The sequence below is a fragment of the Bos grunniens genome, chromosome 24 (assembly GCF_055505025.1).
Source record: "Bos grunniens cultivar Pamir isolate PY7600 chromosome 24, Bosgru_T2T1.0, whole genome shotgun sequence".
Lineage (NCBI taxonomy): Eukaryota > Metazoa > Chordata > Mammalia > Artiodactyla > Bovidae > Bos > Bos grunniens.
This window is the reverse complement of record NC_141188.1, coordinates 56,633,851-56,652,685: the sequence shown is the minus strand read 5'-3', so window position 1 is coordinate 56,652,685 and position 18,835 is coordinate 56,633,851.

Here is an 18,835-nt window from a genome sequence, read left to right as displayed (position 1 = left end):
TAAGTTTCCTGAGACCCCACAGATGTCTGGGTTCTTAAGGGGAAAGAAACAGGTTACTTAGGAGAAAATTCAGAAGCCATATTTTCTTTGTACATACAAATGCAGTATAAGCACATTGGGGACTCTCTGTACCTAAGACAGGAACACCCCCAAGTACTTCAAGCTTTGTTAAATATTCCAAAGAGGGAACTCTTTTCAACCAAAATGCATATCAGATGACCAGTTTTTTAAATGCTATTGATTTTATGGAAGATATTTGATAAAACCTCTTGAACACAATTTCCTTTGATTTCTTTTAACAAAACAGATTAGTGACCTCTACATATTTCCCTCTATCAGCCATGATTTTCATCAAAATGGCAGGCACGAGAGATAAGAAGCATTTTTGAAAGAAGACACAAATACGGAGACCTAGATCTAGGATGAAATACAGTTGTGTGGACCACAGGGAAAAGGTGATCTCTCTTTTTAACAGTTACTATGAAATGTATCTCTTTATACATCATAACTCTAATACACATTCTGCTAGGAGTAAAGCTGAGTTGTCAGATAAAAGACTTCAGTTTCTTCAACTGTAAAATAAATGGTGTAGAATAGATCACAAAAGTCTCTTCTTATTCTAAAACACTGCAGCTTGATGATGTGAGAGCACCCAAGAGGGAAAGACCGTAAACACAGTGTCAATATGATCACGTCTGATTCAGTTGCGTTAGTTTGACCTTTAGCAAGGTATCTTGGACATAACAGTTACTGGGTATTTGCTAGTCTTAGGGCGTGTGTGCTCAGTCATGTCTGATGCTTTGAGACCCTTTGAACTGTAGCCCTCCAGGCTCCTCTGTCCATGGGATTTTTCAGGCAAGAATACTGAAGTGGGTTGCCATTTCCTCCTCCAAGGGATCTTCCCGACCCAGGGATCTAAGCCACATCTCCTATGTCTCCTGCATTGCAGGCAGATTCTTTATTGGCTGAGTCATTAGGAAAACTCCTACAAATGGTGAATGTGTCTTCTGGTGGGCATCTGATAACCAAATTCTGTAACAAAATACCATGTGATTCTGGGAAGGACAGCTCAGCTCAGGGGACATGAAATACTTGACTTGTATTCGGTTTTACAACTACTGATTTTTTAAAAAATACATTAGAAGACAGTAGATAGATGAGTTCTTTTGCAAACATGCCTGGGATGTCATTTTGCTAGTTCTGTTTCCTTCATACAAGCAGAGAATTACAGAGCCAAGAGGGAAGTTAGAGATTAACTGGTAAAATTCCTGAATTTGAAAGATGAGAAAACTAAAGCGATAGATAACAATTCAAGTTCAGCATTTCTTCCAACTTTCCCTGATGGAACCAAGTTACCAGTCTTGATCCAGCGCCTGCTCTCTCTCCTCTACCACAGTCATCTCTACTACACAATCACCTCATAAGCATGAGGTAGCAGCCAGGTATTTCCACCTGAAGCCTATTATTACTAATAACCAGAAACCAGGACACTTTGGGTTCTAGTTGTGTTACTAACTAGTCATGAGACCTTGGGCAGTCACTTAACCTCACAATACTGCAGCACTTCAACTTTCCTTTCTATAAAATGCTAGGCTTGCGTTAGATAATCAATAGTACACTGATATGTTTTCAGGGTTAGAGATATAATTTTATCCTTAAAAATAGCAATCTTTCCCTTGTGAGTACAGAACAAGTCTGCGTCTACAGGGATACAGTAGAATCCAGCTTTGATCAATGAAGACCTTTAACATGTCAATTTTAGACAAATTAATTCTTTCCTTGTCCTACTGTTCTCGTCTTCCCACGGAAACACTGGAGTCTTGGTGGAGTAATTATCTGGTGGATTTGTAGTATAGCTAATCCATAGATACAAAATAAGCATTCAACTATCTCTTATTGCTTAAGATTCTCAAAATTTCCAATTACTGAGAACATTTACTGTCATAGACAGACCTTGCCTTTTTCGTATATAATATTAGTTTCCTTTTGGTTGTGAAGTAAGCATGTTTGCAACGAACTTTTCTTTTTTTTAATTTATTTTTTTTGCTGCACCACGTGGCATGCAGGATCTTAGTTCCCCAATCAGGAATGGAGCCTTCGCCCCCAGCGGTGGAAGTGCAGAGTCTTAACCCCTGGGCCACGAGCGAAGTCCCAGACCTTGCCTCCTGAATGCCTCGCTTATAAGGGAAAAAACTGCATGGGAATAATTATATACTATATATATATATATGTATGTATATATACACTAGTTAAATTATAATTGATATAAAGTTATTTCTTTAAAATATGTTAATAAACTCTGAATGGTATTTATCCCGTAAAATTCTAAAATCTTCCTAGACACGGGATAACGTAGACTGTTTTTATCCTAGTGTATTCTTCTGAGTTGCAGTAAACTACGCAGTTCTTGCATACTATATACTAGGTTTCCGCAGATTACCACACAAGTCAAAATAGCCTATTCATTTCTCATCACATTGTTATTCAAACTAATATGTCACACAGGTGCAATGTGTGATGGGAGCCATCTATAAATTAATAAATAAACACATTTCAAAAGAATGGTGACTTATAAAAATAATGCCTTGCTAAAAAAAAAAAAAGACTATTGTCCAAAAGCCTTTTGTTGGGCTACTGGTTTATAAGCAAACAAACAGATAAATGGCAGTGGGAGATTTGAAACAGTAACCTCTCTGGAGGGAAACAGCAGTTCAACAGAAGTCTACAGCTGTATGTAAAAAACTATGTTAAGGGTAATTAAAAAAAAAAAAAAAAAACTCTGAGAAAATGATAAGCTCAGTGGATATCCTTTCAAAAGAGTGGAAGAGAAACAGAAACTTGGAATTGAAATAATATCCTGTAGCTTGACAAAGCTTTTTATCCCAGGACTCATCCCCTTCACAAAATAGAATTCATTCACTTTTCCATACACCCTATGGATTGTGGTAAATGCTATGTTCCACCAACCTTTCGTGAACAGAAGAGATGGAAGCAGAAGAACACCCAGGATCAGTAATCAGCCTTGAACTTTGCACGCAAGTTCAACTCCTCCCGCAGCTCTTGTACCTGCCCATCTTTCTCGGATGAGCTCAGACCCATGGGTAACACAGATGAAAGCCCTGTTACCATAACACTCAGGATTTGAAATAGTGCTTTCCTTCTATGCCATGTGCTAGCTTTGCAGACATTACCTCATTCATCTCCATAACATCTTTGAGAAAGGAAGAGGGAGCGGTCTCTGCCCTCATTTCATGGATGGGGTAACAACTGCTGAAGGCCAGTACATGATTCAGTGTTGTGGCTTACAACGGAGCCATGTTCCCCAGGCCTCAGACCGGGTCACCATTCACCACTTCTTGAGTGACATATAGCTCTTAGCGGGTGGCCCAACAGGAAAGGGATCTGATTCCCAATGCCAGCAGACACGGAAGCAGACGAAAGTAAGACGCTACTCACTGTTACCCAAAGCATCCAGAGATGCTACTCATTCATAACAGATTATTTATCATGGGGCAGCTAGAAGTACTCCCTGTTAGAAGAAGAAGGAAGGAAAATGGGGAAGGCGTGGAAGAAGGACCCACGAATCAGAAGTGAATGTGCCACTCAAGAAGTTGACATTCAGGATCTTCCATGGTGGTCCAGTGGTTAAGACTCCACACGTCCACTTCAGGAGGAATGGGTTCAATCCCTGGTTAGGGAACTAACATCCCACAAGTCAGGCAGCATGGCCATAAAAAACTAAAAACTTTTCAAGTTGCCATTCATTCATTCAAGAAATGGAAGCCTCCCAGGTACCATTCAAGGTGTAGGGAATACAAATGCCAGTCAGACCTTGCTTTCGAGGGAATCAGTCTAATGGCCTAATCAGAGTTTTTAAACTGGGAGCATAGAGAAGTATATATTGAATAAAATTATGCCCAGATTGCTATGAAAGTGTAAAAGAAGAACACTGATGTCAGCTTAACTGAGTCAAGGGATGCTTCCCAAAGTACGTGCTGAGACCTGTACGATAACCCAAGTTGAATCAGAGAAGGGGTATAAACTAGAAGGATAAGTTCCCAAGGGGTTGCTGTGTGAGACTCAAGCTCTTTGTTTTAACTTTAGTAAGTAGCTCTGCTGGTTGAGGTTAGGTTGCAGGGGGAAGGATACCAAGCCCAGAGAAAACAAAGATGGTGAAGCTAGAGCACGAGGAACTTCCAGGAGTCAAGTTCAGGAGTTTGGACTTTACTGTGAAGACTTTGGGGGACCTACAAGGATTACAAGGAGGTCAGAAGTAATACAGAGGACATGGGCTAGAATGGGACGCACCAGCTGTCCCTTTTGTTGTGTGGGGCCTGGATATTCAAAGCATGGTTACCTGGTCCTTTCAGTGATGGGGTGATGGAAGCCCCAGGAAAGAGAGACAGAAGTTAACTCCTCTACTCTCGGTTCTGACCTCCCTGCTTTCCTTGGCTGGCCAGACTAAAAAGTCTGGAGTTAAGGAAAGCAACCATCTAGGATAACAACGGTACGCTGGACCAAGCATTTGCCCCATTTCCTATCCAGAAGGGGGCACGGGGCATGCAAAGAACTCAGCTTCCTGCCCAGGACTCTGGGGCATCTTGTTGCATGAAGGGCACACCCATGGCACACAAGTTCTCCACGCCTGTTACCATTTTGTACTGAGACGGGGCAGGGTAGGTATGGTAAGCACCTTCACGTCTGTGTACATCTGCATCACGGGATGCGATTGTGAACCGGTGTGACTAAACACTCTATTTACATATGAAGGTTTGTGCAACGTTTTATATACTTTCCAAATATGTTGCCCCACAAATTATCTCCTTTTGATCTTTACAACAAGCCCGGGAGCATGCAAGATGTGTCACACTCTGTCTGCTGATGCCGAGGGTAAATGAAGCTCAGAGAGTTCAAAGACCTGCCTGGGTTAAAACTGAAAACGCAATAAAAAGCCAGACTCTGCGCAAGGTTTCCTGACTCCTTCCCTGTCCAGACGTTTCCTCAGACCCTGTAATGAGGCCGACTGAGTCTGAAAAGACGGGTGATGGATAAGATCACTGGTTGACCAGAAACAGGTGAGATCCATGAGGAAGGCAGAGTAGGCTCCCTTCCCAGCAAGTTCTCAGGTGTGTCAAGGGCTGAGCAGAGCTAGGAAATCCGCAGAGGGAGCCTACGGATAGGACCAGAACTGTGCCCTGTCTGCATTCACACTCTCCTCCCCATCATGGTGCACACAGGAAGCCAGCTCTAAGATCTCCGACCTAGCACTTCTTGTGCCTGTGACTCAGACCCATTTCTGTGTCCAGAAAGGAATACAGGCATATCTCATTTTCACTTTGCAGATATTGGGTGTGTTTTGTGTGTTGTCTTTTTTTTTTAACAAGTTTGTGGTTTCTGGCAACCGGGTGCCAAGCGACTCTGTCACCAGCATTTTTCCAAGAGCACTGGCTCAGTTTGTGTCTCTGTGTCACACTTTGGTAACGATCTAAGTATTTCCAACTTTTTCACGACTATTCTATTCACTGTGGTGATCACCAATCATTGATGTTACTACTGTTACTGTTTCAGGGTAGCACGACTCACTCCTTTATAAGACAGCCAACTTAACCCGTAAATGCTGTGTGTGTTTTGACGGCTCCACTATCCGGCTGTTCCCCCATCTCTCTCCCTCTTGTTGGTGCTCCCCATTCCATGAGACACAACAATATTAAAACTGGCCAATTAAGAACCTACAGTGGCCTCTTAAGTGTTCAAGTGAAGAGTCATGTATCTCTCACTTTAAATCAAAAGCTAGAAATGACTTCGTTCAGTGAGGAAGACAGGCCAAAAGCCAAGACAGGCTAACAGCTCGGTGTCTTGTGTCAAATAGCCAAGCTGTGAAAGAGAAGGAGTTCTTGAAGTAAATTAAATGGCTACGCCAGTGAACACAGGAGGGATAAGAAAATGAAACAGCCTTATTGCGGATTTGCAGAAAGTTTGAGTGGTCTGGATAGATCAAACCAGCCCAGCATTCCCAAGGCCTAAACCAGAGCAAGACCCTAACTCTCTTCAATTCTGTGAAGGCTGAGAGAGGTGAAGAAGCTGCAGCAGAAAAGTGTAAAGCTAGCAGAGGTTGCTTCATGAGGTTTAAGGAAGGAAGCCTTAACATCCTGGCACATTGGGCAGCAAAGTGCTGATACAGAAGCCACAGCAAGTTATTCAGAAGATCTAGCAAAGATAATTAATAAAGGTGGCTACACTAAATGACAGATTTTCAGTGTAGATGAAACAGCCTTCTATTGGAAAAAGATGCCACTTAGAATTTTCATAGCTAGAGAGAAGTCAGTGTCTGACTTCAAATCTGGAAAGGGCAGGCTGACTCTTTTGTTAGGGGCTAATGCTGCTGGTGACACTAAGCTGAAACCAATGCTCATTTACCCTCCTGAAAATCTTAGGGCCCTCAAGAATTATGCTAAATCTACCCTGCCTGTGCTCTATAGATGGAATGACATAGCCTGGATGACAGTCCATCTGTTTGCAACATAGTTTACAGAATATTTTAAGCCCACTGTTGAGACCTACTGTTCAGAAAAAAAAAAGAGTCCTTTCAAAATATTACTGCTCACCGACAATGCACCTGATTACCCAAGAGCTCTGATGGAGACATACGATGAGATTAAGGCAACATTCATTCTGCAGCCTATGGATCAAGGAGTAACTTCAACTTCCCAGTTTTACATTTAAGAAAAAAATTTCTGTAAGGCTATAGCTTCTGTAGACAATAGTTCCCGAATGGATCTGGGCAAAGTAAATTGGAAACCTTCTGGAAAGGATTCACCATTCCAGATGCCATTAACAACATCTGTGATTCATGGAAAGAAGTCAAAATATCAACACCAGCAGGAGTTGGGGAGAAGTTGATTCCAACTCTCATGGTTGACTTTGAGCGGTCCAAGACTTAAATGGAGGCAGTCACTGTAGATGTGGTGGAAATAGCAAAAGAAATGGAAGTGGAGCCTGAAGATGTGACTGCTGCCGCTGCTGCTGCTGCTAAGTTGCTTCAGTGATGCGCGACTCTGTGCAACCCCGTAGATGGCAGCCCACCAGGCTCCTCCATCCCTGGGATTCTCCAGGCAAGAATACTGGAGAGGGTTGCCATTTCCTTCTCCAATGCATGAAAGTGAAAAGTGAAAGTGAAGTCACTCAGTCGTGTCTGACTCCTAGGGACCCCATGGACTGCAGCCCACCAGGCTCCTCCATCCATGGGATTTTCCAGGCAAGAGTACTGGAGTGGGGTGCCATTGCCTTCTCCTGCAGATGTGACTGAGTTACTGTAATTTCATGATAAAACTTTAAAGGATGATGAGCTGCTTCTTACAGATGAGCAAAGTGGTTTCTTGAGGTGGAACCGACTCCTGGTGAAGAAGCTGTGAATACTGCTGAAAAGACAAGAGATTTAGAATACTATTCTACCAACTTAGTCGATAAAGCAGCAGCAGGGTTTGAGAGGACTGACTCCAATTTTGAAAGAAGTTCTATTGTGGGTAGTGAAAGTGGAAGAGCCAAAGTGTTAGTCGCTCAGTCGTGTCCGACTCTTCGTGACCCCGTGGACTGTAGCCTGCCAGGCTCCTCTGTGGTGTAAAATGCTATCAAATGGCATTACCTGTTACAGAGAGATCATTCGTGAAAGGAAGAGTCAATCGATGCTGCAAACTTCGCTTTTGTCTTTAAGAAACTGTGACACCCATCTCAACCTCTGCAGCCGCCACCCTGATCAGTCAGCAGCCATCCACAATGGAGGCAAGACCCCCCACCAGCAGAAAAATCACCGCTCTGTTGACTTTTGGTTTAGTCATTTATTTCATTTTGTTTTTTGCTGCATCAGGCAGTACGTGGGATCTTAGTTCCCTGTCCATGGATCAAAATTGTATTCCATGTAGCGGAAGCTCAGAGTCTTAACAAGTGGACCACCAGGGTCCACTTGCACTTACTTGAAAGTGCAGGTGATGGTCAGCATTTTTAGAAAATAGAGTATTTTTAATCAAGGTGGGTACATTGGTTTTTAGCCATAATGCTATTGCACAGTTAACAGACTACAGGATAGCATAAACATAACTTTTATATGCACTAGAAAACCAAAAACAACGTGTGTGACTCGCTATATTGTGATATTTGCTTTGTCATGGTGGTCTGTAACTGAACCTGCAAAGACTCTGAGGTGTGCCTGTACCAACAGCAGACTGCATTACCTTTCACTGTGAATGGCATCAGCTCTTGGAGGGAATTTCATGCCACCAACCAAAATATTTGCTTAGACATGTGCTCATCCTAACGTCAACATGCAGAAGATGAACATAAGGGAATGTAATGGCCGAGTTACACGTTTTGGAAAATTAAGGCAAGAGCACAGTTTCCTGGGGACAATGTGAAAATACCTTCACTGCTGAAGTTTCTTCTGATTATGCTTTTGGGATTTGATTCAAATCACTAAAACAAATCCTCATAAGCACTAATATTTCTCAACATCAACTTAAACTTAACCTCAAAATCAGATAATTTCAGAAGCCTACTATGGATACTGAAATGCCTTCCCAGAGACCAAATGTTTTCCAGGACACCATCAGTTGGAGAACAGAAGTGTCACACGCTGACACTCTGTCTCCTCCCTGAATCCAGTCCCTTGGGCAACCCCACTATCCCCTCATCCTTAGCTTTGTGAATTTTCAAAAATATTGAAGAAGGATTTCCTTGCCATCACCCAGGAACCTCATGGGACAGACTTTCCTCCAGGGGCACTCAGAGGGCATACTGTGATTTATCTGTCACCCTGTTTGTTTACCCTATAAACTGAGCACATCATGAGAAATGCCCAGCTGGATGAGTTACAAGCTGGAATCAAAAGAGGCAGGAGAAATAACAACCTCAGATATGTGGATGATAACACTCTAATGGCAGAAAGCAAAGAGGAACTAAAGAGCCTCTTGATGAGGGTGAAGGAGGAGAGTGAAAGAGCCAGTTTAAAACTCAGTGTTAAAAAACAAAAAACAAGATCATGGCATCTGGCTCCATTATTATTATTGCATGGCAAATAGAAGGGGAAAAGGTGGAAGTCATGACAGATTGCTTCTTCTTGGCCTCTAAAATCACCATCATGGATGGTGACTGCAGCCATGAAATCAGAAGAAAATTGCTTCCTGGCAGGAAGGCTTTGACAAACCTAGACAGTGTGTTGAAAAGCAAAGACATTACTCTGCCAACAAAGGTCTGTATAGTCAAGGCTACGGTCTTCTCAGTGGTAACATACCGTTGTGAGAGCTGGACTGTAAAGAAGGCAGAGCACCGAAGCATTGATACCTTTGAACTCTGGTGCTGGAGGAGACGTCTGAGAGTCACTTGGACAGCAAGGAGATCAAACCAGTCAATCTTAAGGGAGATCAACTCTGAATACTCATTGGAAGGGACTGATGCTGAAGCTGAAGCTCCAGTTTTTGATCATCTGATGCAAAGAGCCAACTCATTGGAAAAGTCCCTGATGCTGGGAAAGATTGAGGGTAGGAGAAGAGGGTGTCAGAGGATAAGATGGCTGGATGGAATCACCAGATGCAATGTACCTGAACTTAGGCAAATTTCAGGAGATGGTGAGCGACATGGAGCCCTGGCATGCTGCAGTCCATAGGGTCGCAAAGAATTGGACATGACTGGGCCACTGAATAGTAACAGCAACAGAGCCTATCTCCCGTTGGCATGGTGAACTCGATCTCATTCATCTTTGCATCTCCAGTGTCTAAAACCACCACGAGATGCATGGTTTTCAATTGTGATACCTTTTCTGCCAACAAGTGGCAGAGTTGAAGCAGCTAAACCAACTCTCCTGCTACACTCATGAATTCCAACCCCCAAATACCCAAATCATTGACAAGTTGCTCAGTCATGTCCGACTCTTTGCGATCCTATGGACTGTAGCCTACCAGGCTCCTCTGTCCATGGGATTTTCCAGGCAAGAGTACTGGAGTGGGGTGCCATTGCCTTCTCCAGGGAATCTTTCTGACCCAGGGACTGAACCCGGGTCTCCCGCATTGTAGGCAGATGCTTTACCGTCTGAACCACAAGGGAATCTAGTCTAAATATTTCTTTGAGCCCCTTTTTTCTTGGGGGGGGCAAGAATACTGGAGTGGGTTGCCATTCCCTTCTCTAGGAGATCTTCCCAACCCAGGGATTGAACCTGGGTCTCCCACACTATAGGCAGACGCTTTACCGTCTGAGTCACAGGGTTCTAAGAGGAGACAGTGCAAAGTTCCACAAATGTGAATGCAGGGACTGTGACCGATGCCATGGTTCCCAGGCCCCTGGATTTCAGGGCCCAGAAAAATCCCACTGGGGTCAAAATCGCCTTCTGAGATGAGGTTGTGCTAAGTCACTTCAGTCGTGTCCAACTCTGTGCGACTGCATAGACGGCAGCCCACCAGGCTCCCCTGTCCCTGGGATTCTCCAGGCAAGAACACTGAAGTGGGTTGCCATTTCCTTCTCCAATGCATGAAAGTGAAAAGAGAAAGTGAAGTCGCTCAGTCGTGTCCGACTCTTAGCGACCCCATGGACTGGAGCCTACCAGGCTCCTCCGTCCATGGGATTTTCCAGGCAAGAGTACTGGAGTGGGGTGCCATTGCCTTCTCTTTGAGATGAGGTTACATAAAGCTTATTTTCCTCCCCAATATTCTATTTTATCATTGCAGTAAACACTCATATGAATTTTAAAAATTAGGAAGGACGTGATCTCAGAGGGAAAAAAGATACTTTTTTAAGTAGCATAAACTTTGCTTTGTCAAAAATCACTGAACAGGTCTCAGTTTTCTATCTTGTTGCGGACTGCTGCAAACGCTGTCAGAGACCAGTCCACTGTCCACTGCTGGGTGTCCACGGCAGTCCCCAGCCTCTTTGGCACCAGGGACTGGTTTCGTGGAAGACATTTTTCCCACAGACCAGGGTGGGGAGGAGGTTTGGAGTGATCCAAGCACATCCCATTCACTGTGCGCCTTGTTTCTGTCGTTACATCAGCTCCAACTCAGATCATCAGGCGTTAGATCCCAGGGGCAGGAGATCACCGCTTTATATCATCACGTCTCAGGGTATGAAGAGGGGGAGACGTGAAGCTGGGGAAGTGCCATGACCCAGTGCAGAGTAGGTCAGCGGGAGCTACGAAGACAGTGAACGCACGGGACGCATCTTCGCTGCAGTGTCAGAGACCGGCAATATAATCACCGAGCCTGTAGATGTGGAAAGTAGGGTAGCAGCCATGACCTCTCCATGGATTCCACCAGTCACAGCACCCCCACCAGAGATCAACCAGGGGAACATTCACCAACTTCATACTCAGTTTAACCTCAGGAACATTAAGTCTGAGAAGAAAAGAGATTCCCAAATATCCCAGGACAGTATGTTACTGATCCTGTAGTGTTAGTTAGCATTAGTCGCTCAGTCGTGTCCGACTCTTTGCGACCCCAAGGACTGTAGCCTGCCAGCCTCCTCTCTCCATGGGATTCTCCAGGCAAGAATGCTGGAGTGGGTTGCCATACCCTCCTCCAGGGGGTTGTCCCAACCCAGAGATTGAACCCAGGTCTCCTGTGTCTCCTGCGTTGGCAGGCGGGTTCCTTACCACTGTTGGCACCTGGGAAGCCGGGTGTGTTGGCTTACCAGATACTGTAAGAGCATCCATGAAAACAAGGCTCGTGAGCATTTGCATTTCCAGAAAATGGGAACTATAGCCATGAGAAACAGAACAGGGGTTAAATTAATTCTCTCCCTTGTTTTCTCTTAGTTTCTTAAACAAGTCAGACTTGATAGCCCTTAGGGTCTTTGCACATATAGCTCTCTCTCCCTGGAGCTGTGCCATCCTACCGTTAAGGGACTGGCTTTTTGAGGGTCAGATCTCCGTCTAAAACACCACCTCCTCAGACAGGATTTCTGGCCCCCACTCTCTGAAGTGGGTGTCTATGCCCTTACTCTCACATCCCTCTATTTTACTTATGATGTTTGATGTCTTTTACTGATTTGGGGGGCTTCCCAGGTGACACAGTGAAAAGAATCCCCCTGCCAAGGCAGGAGGCGCAAGAGACACGAGTTCAGTTCCTGGGTTGGGAAGACCCCCTGGAGGAGGAAATGACACCCGCTCCAGCATTCTTGCCTGGGAAATCCCATGGACAGAGGAGTCTGGCCGTGGGGTTGCAGAGTCGGAACTGACTGTGCGACTGAGCACACACACACCGATTTTTTATTTTCTTGTTGCTGGTCTCTGCCCGACAGGATGTAAATAAACTTCATGAAGACAAGAACCTTGTCTGAATCAACACACCCTATGAATTCCTGGAGCCTGGAAGAGGGTAGGTTTGATAGTAGAAGTTCAATACGTATATGTTGAACAAAATGAACATCTAGTCAGCGTAAACTTCCTTTTACAGAGAAGGAAAAGAGGTTCAGAAGGGTGAAATGATATTAACACAGCTAGCGGGTGGCAAAAAAGAATGAAAAAGCAAATCACTTCTTTTCAAGATCTGTGTTTTTTCCCACAGTTCTGTGTTCATTTTACTGTTTTGCCTCCATATGTACATGTATACTTTTATATATTTGAAACAGAAAAAACGGAAGTGTAAAGGGAGTGTGAAAGGATTTGCAATATTATTTGATAGGATCTTAATCCACTGAGATTGCTGCTGCTAAGTCGCTTCAGTCATGTCCAACTCTGTGCGACCCCATAGACGGCAGCCCACCAGGCTCCCCCGTCCCTGGGATTCTCCAGGCAAGGACACTGGAGTGGGTTGCCATTTCCCTCTCCAATGCATGAAAGTGAAAAGTGAAAGTGAAGTCGCTCAGTCATGTCTGACTCTTAGCAACCCCATGGACTGCAGCCCACCAGGCTCCTCTGTCCATGATATTTTCCAGGCAAGAGTACTGGAGTGGGGTGCCATTGCCTTCTCCAAATCCACTGAGATTACTCTGCCTTTAAAACTCTGACCACAGTTAAATAATAGACATAATCACCTATGTAGTATAAATTAGGGACCATGACAAGGAAACACCCTCACCTTAAGTATTTCTTTACAAGCCAGAGTGTTTGTAAATTCTAGTCCAAAGCAAATCCCCCTGGATGCTGTTAGTTGATTAAGCCAACACCATTCTCAACATCATTCTCCCCTGCACTCTTCAGAGTCTGGAAAAGCTAAATATTTACATTTCCAGCATTCCCGACAACCAGGGGTGTCATAAAACAAAAAGTTAGTCAATGAAACAGTAAAATCTATGAGGCACTTGAGGAAATCTTTCATTTTCCTAACAAAGCCTTGGACATTACAGCTTTCCTCCCTCCCTCATTTCTTTCTGCTCTGGACATACACTTGATGTTTGGAACTTTGGCAGCCACTTTGTAGTCATGAGGGATATACCAAGGAGATCTTAGAGATTCCAGCTTGATATCACAGAGCCACTGAAATGCCACCAATAACTACTTGCCTTCAGAGTCTTAAAATGTGAGGAAAAATTAAAATTTATTTGCATAAGCTACAGTTGGGATAACCCACAGTTAACTGGGTTCTTTTTCACAAGCAGCTAAGAGAATTTCTTTCAGACACAAAATTTTAGAATCCTTGAATTGTTTTGCAGAGAAAGAGGCAGGGGACTGATACCCCTGTCTCACTCTCCTGCCCTCAAATCTCTCCCCAGTTCTTCAGAAGTCAGACAGCAAGAGACCGCATGGATGTATATCAGTCTCCAGGGACCCAGAGCAGGAAGGACAAAGACGGAAAGTAGACCTGGAGAGGCAAATGGAAGACAGAACAACGGAAAGTTTTCAGACTTCGTGTTTCTCACCAACAGAACCCTTATATCAAATCCAATCAAACGCCCAATGCCAAGAGACCAATCGGATCACAGCAGAGCTTCTTCATCAGAGGAGGAGACAGTGTTCAGCACCTCCACCTCCCTCTTATCCTTCTGGTGGCACCTCTCACCCTCAATCTCCAGCCCACCTCTCAAAGGCATTTCTGCTGAACTTTAGGCATGCTTGAAAACTGCATTTGCAAACCACTAATTTATAAGATTGTCAGATAAAATGTGGACTTTCCCAGGTGGCTTAGTGGTAAAGAAACCACCTGCCAAGCAGGAGATGTAGGTTCAATCCTGGGTCAGAAAGATCCCCTGGAGAAGGAAATGGCAACCCAAGTTTTCTTGCCTGGGAAATCCCTTGGACAGAGGAGTCTGGTGGCTACAGTCCATAGGATCACAAAGAAAATTTAGACACGACTTAGCGACTAAACAGCCACAGCAGATAAAATATAGGACACGCATGGAGATTCCTTAAAAAACTGGAAATAGAACTGCCTTATGATCCAGCAATCCCACTGCTGGGCATACACACTGAGGAAACCAGAAGGGAAAGAGACACGTGTACCCCAATGTTCATCGCAGCACTGTTTATAATAGCCAGGACATGGAAGCAACCTAGATGTCCATCAGCAGATGAATGGATAAGAAAGCTGTGGTACATATACACAATGGAGTATTACTCAGCCATTAAAAAGAATACATTTGAATCAGTTCTAATGAGGTGGGTGAAACTAGAGCCTATTATACAGAGTGAAGTAAGCCAGAAGGAAAAACACCAATACAGTATACTAACGCATATATATGGAATTTAGAAAGATGGTAACAATAACCCTGTGTACGAGACAGCAAAAGAGACACTGATGTATAGAACAGTCTTATGGACTCTGTGGGAGAGGGAGAGGGTGGGAAGATTTGGGAGAATGGCATTGAAACATGTAAAATATCATGTATGAAACGAGATGCCAGTCCAGGTTCGATGCACGATACTGGATGCTTGGGGCTAGAGCACTGGGATGACCCAGAGGGATGGTATGGGGAGGGAGGAGGGTTCAGGATGGGGAACACATGTATACCTGTGGCGGATTCATTTTGATATTTGGCAAAACTAATACAATTATGTAAAGTTTAAAAATAAAATAAAATTTTTAAAAAAAGAAAAAAAATACAGGACACGCTTTAGTTAAATTTGAATCATGGATATGCAACAATTATTATTGCATTAGACACTAATTTTTTATTTGTTGTATAACTGATATGAAAACTTAACTGGACATTCAGTTATTTTTATTCCCTAAGTCTGAAAACCCTGCTAATTCATAACATTATTCAGCACAGATCCAAAGGGATAGGACACAGGAGAGCCAAGTCTTTATAAAGGGGTATGCATACTTGCATGCATGCTCAGTCACTCAGTCATGTCCGACTCTCTACAACCCCATTGATTGCAGCCCACCAGGCTCCTGCCCATGGGATTTCCAGGCAAGAGTGCTTAAGTCAGTTGCCATTTCCTTCTCCGGGGGATCTTCTCTACCCAGGGTCGAACCCATGTCTCCTGCATTGGCAGGTGGATTCTTTACCACTGAGCATTGAAAAGCCCCTTACAAAGGGGAGAGATATATAAATAATACAGACAAAAAGTCTAGGGCTGTTTAAAGTGGAAGAGAAATACAGAAAAGTAACCGCTAAAGGCTTGAGAATAGAATTTATTTTGACTCTGTTCAAGATGAGCTTTTCCCTCTAAACTGCATCTTTCTGGCATTTCTGAATGACCGATGTAGGGTCCATTTGCTCGTTGCAAAGCTGAAAAGTCGGAGACACCCATAGGGAGGAGAAGGAGGGACACGAAACACTGCTCTCGACGATGTCCTCAAAGCCTGGCTTCTCGACTCCCAATCTGGGACATTTGGCTGTTTTCACAGGCAGAAAATGTTCCTCATCCAATTAAATAAAATGAAGCAGAAGCCAGGTGGAATGCTTCCAGTTAAACGCTTGCTCCTCTTATCTTCCCCTTCACACCCTTCCCCTCATTATCACAACAGAGCACATCAAGCGCACTCTCCGTCTCTAATGAAGACGTTCCCACTGTATTCCTAATGAAAATAGCACGCAGATAACAGCCCCCTTCCTTTATGAAAGACAGGAGTGACACGGAAGCCCCAAAGTTGCCTCGGAAAGCTGGCACACCGGTCAATTTCCCTCACTCATTCCTGGCTGGAGTGAAAAGAGGGACAGCGTGTTTAGAAATTCCTGTATTAGAAAGTCAGTGCAGCGGACACCGTGTCTGATCCCAATTTATCAAAAAAAAAAAAACTCTAAAAGAGTCGTAGAGAAGTTACGTTCAGAGTCTTCTTAGAAGCTAAATAGAAACACACAATCAGAACAGGGTATCAAAATCTGTATCTTTAGGGATATTTAATTGTTCCGGCTGGTCAGGTGGAAAACTAAAGCAAAGATGATACCGTGTTCATTTGAAAAAGCAAAACAAACTGGAACAACCAACCAAAAAGCACAGTGTTATTATAAGAACAGCCAAGCCCAAAATACGAAGTGACTCCGATTCTTGTGAAACAAATGTCACCTGTGCAGGAAAACAGAAGAAAACTCCGTATAGAATTAATGGTTCATTTGCAAGTAGATTTTTTTTTTAAATCAAGGATGGAGAAGATTGGGACATATGTGGGAGGTGGAAAAATGCGAAGCCATCTCCTTTTCATCCTATTTTTAGAACAGGAGATGAAATCACTCTGGGAAATGAGGAAAAGCCAGAGTACATCATTTGGTTCAGATTTCCTGACTCCTAAGTTCAGTGACTGTACGGTACCACCCGACTGTACCAGTCTAGGTTACTTAGAGATTATGCTCCTCCAAATGGACTTAGAATATTTTTCCTGATGTTACAAAACAATCACTTAAAAATAAATATTTAAAAGCTGATATTTGGTTTTTGGATATGTTGGAGACACAGATATGTATGAAGATATCCATCTCTCTATATTTGTATGAAGATATCTCTCTCTATATATTTAGATAGATAGATACATTTTGTTGTTGTTGTTGTCCCTGTTTAGTCACTCAGTCGTGTCCGACTCTTATCAGCCCCATCAACTGCAGCCTGCCAGGCTTCTCTGTCCATGAGGTTCTCCAGGCAAGAATACTGGCGTGGGTTGCCATGTCCTTCTCCAGGGGATCCCAGACCAGGTATCGAACATAGGTCTCCTGCATCGGCAGTTAGATTCTTCACCACTGAGCCTCCAGGGAAACCCCATATCTCTGTATCTCTCTCTCTCTCATGTGTGTGTGTCTCTAAAATAGTATCTCCAAAGCAGATAGATAACATAGATGTATCTGCTTCTAAAGGAGCCCTCTTCGGCTAATGGTAAAGAGGATGCTCAAAATTCCTAAACAGTAAGGGATTTGAAGTTTGAGATATCCACCTTGTATTAACTGTTCCACCAGCCAAATCCATTTGGCTTTTGAATGTCCCTAAAGTGAAAAAGATTTTCTGTCTTTTTATTTTAGTGCCAGTATTTCTATTCCGAAGTAGATACAGTTTAGTTTAAACTAACTTCCTGTGCCCTGCTGGGGGTCTGTGTGATGAGAACTATTTTACCCAAACTTAACACAATTACCCTGCTGCCGGTCATGCAAGGCTGGAGTAAACAAAAACATTAAGGGGAGTTAGGATGTTATTAGCCAAGTGTTTTCCTCCATTTCTGCCTATGTGTTGAGGCAGCCACCCAACCTGAAAAAGATCAAATGTGTTCAGGCACATTTCTTAAACCAGCAGACATCCACCTTCAATGACTTAAAAGTCATTTTCCTTGACATCACTTTGGGATTGCAAAAACAAGGAGCTCCACCTTTGTCACGAAGTACTATTATATCAACAGCATCATAGCATGGGTCGCATCTCACGGAACTGCAAAGCTGGATATATGCCATCCTTTTAGAGGAGTGCTGAAGATCTATACCATTTTTTGAAATCACCATAACAGGAATTATCTGATTTATTTACTTTCTTATGAGATTCATTCAGTAAATATTAATGAGTCGCCTACTAATGTGTGAGTTATTGTGCAAGGCCCGTGGGAGACTCAAGGATGAAATTTCTATTAACGAGCACATCTGCACTTTTACGGAATAGTGACCTTCACATATGTTCACTGATTTTTTTTTTCCAACACTCCCAGGTTGCCTACTATGTGGTAATCCAAGGCAAACTGAGGCATCCGAAGATTCTGGAGTTCCTTTTGCATCATAAACTGTAAAAGCCCTTAATCTCTGATGCATCCATTTGCCTCCAAAACTAGCAAACTACTGGAATCTCTTCTCCAGCCTTCCCGACAGTTTGGAAAGTACCTCACTCCCCTTCTGCTTACAATATCTGGAACACTCCATTTTTTTGCAACTGAATTCTGACGGATACAAATGCCTTTTATTATATCCTAATTTGAGCTCTATGAATGAGAAGCATGGCGATCCTCTATTTCATTAAGCAGCGTATGGTATTAACTAAAAAGGCTGAGCAAAAGCATTTATTCTTTCCTATGCCACATAGAGCTTTCATCCTATGCCAGAAATAGAGTCCTATTTCTTCCTCCCTCCTCGTCTTGACCACACTGATTTTCCACCAGGCTGGGATGCCCTCTGATCCACTTTCTTAGGCTGGAGTTTTATTTACTTTACAAGACACAAATCAAAACTTTCTCCTCTGTGGGAGGAGGAATAAATTAGGAGTTTGGGATTAATATCTACACACCATCATATATAAAACAGATAACTAACAAGGACCCACTATATAGCACAGGGAACTATATTCAATATCTTAATAACCTATAATGGAAAAGAATATATATCTATCTGCTGTCCATCTACCTATATCCATATCTACCTATCTATATAATAGCTGAATCATTTTTCTATATACCTGAAACCAACACAACATTGTAGATTAACTCTACCTCAATTAAAAAAAAAATTCTCT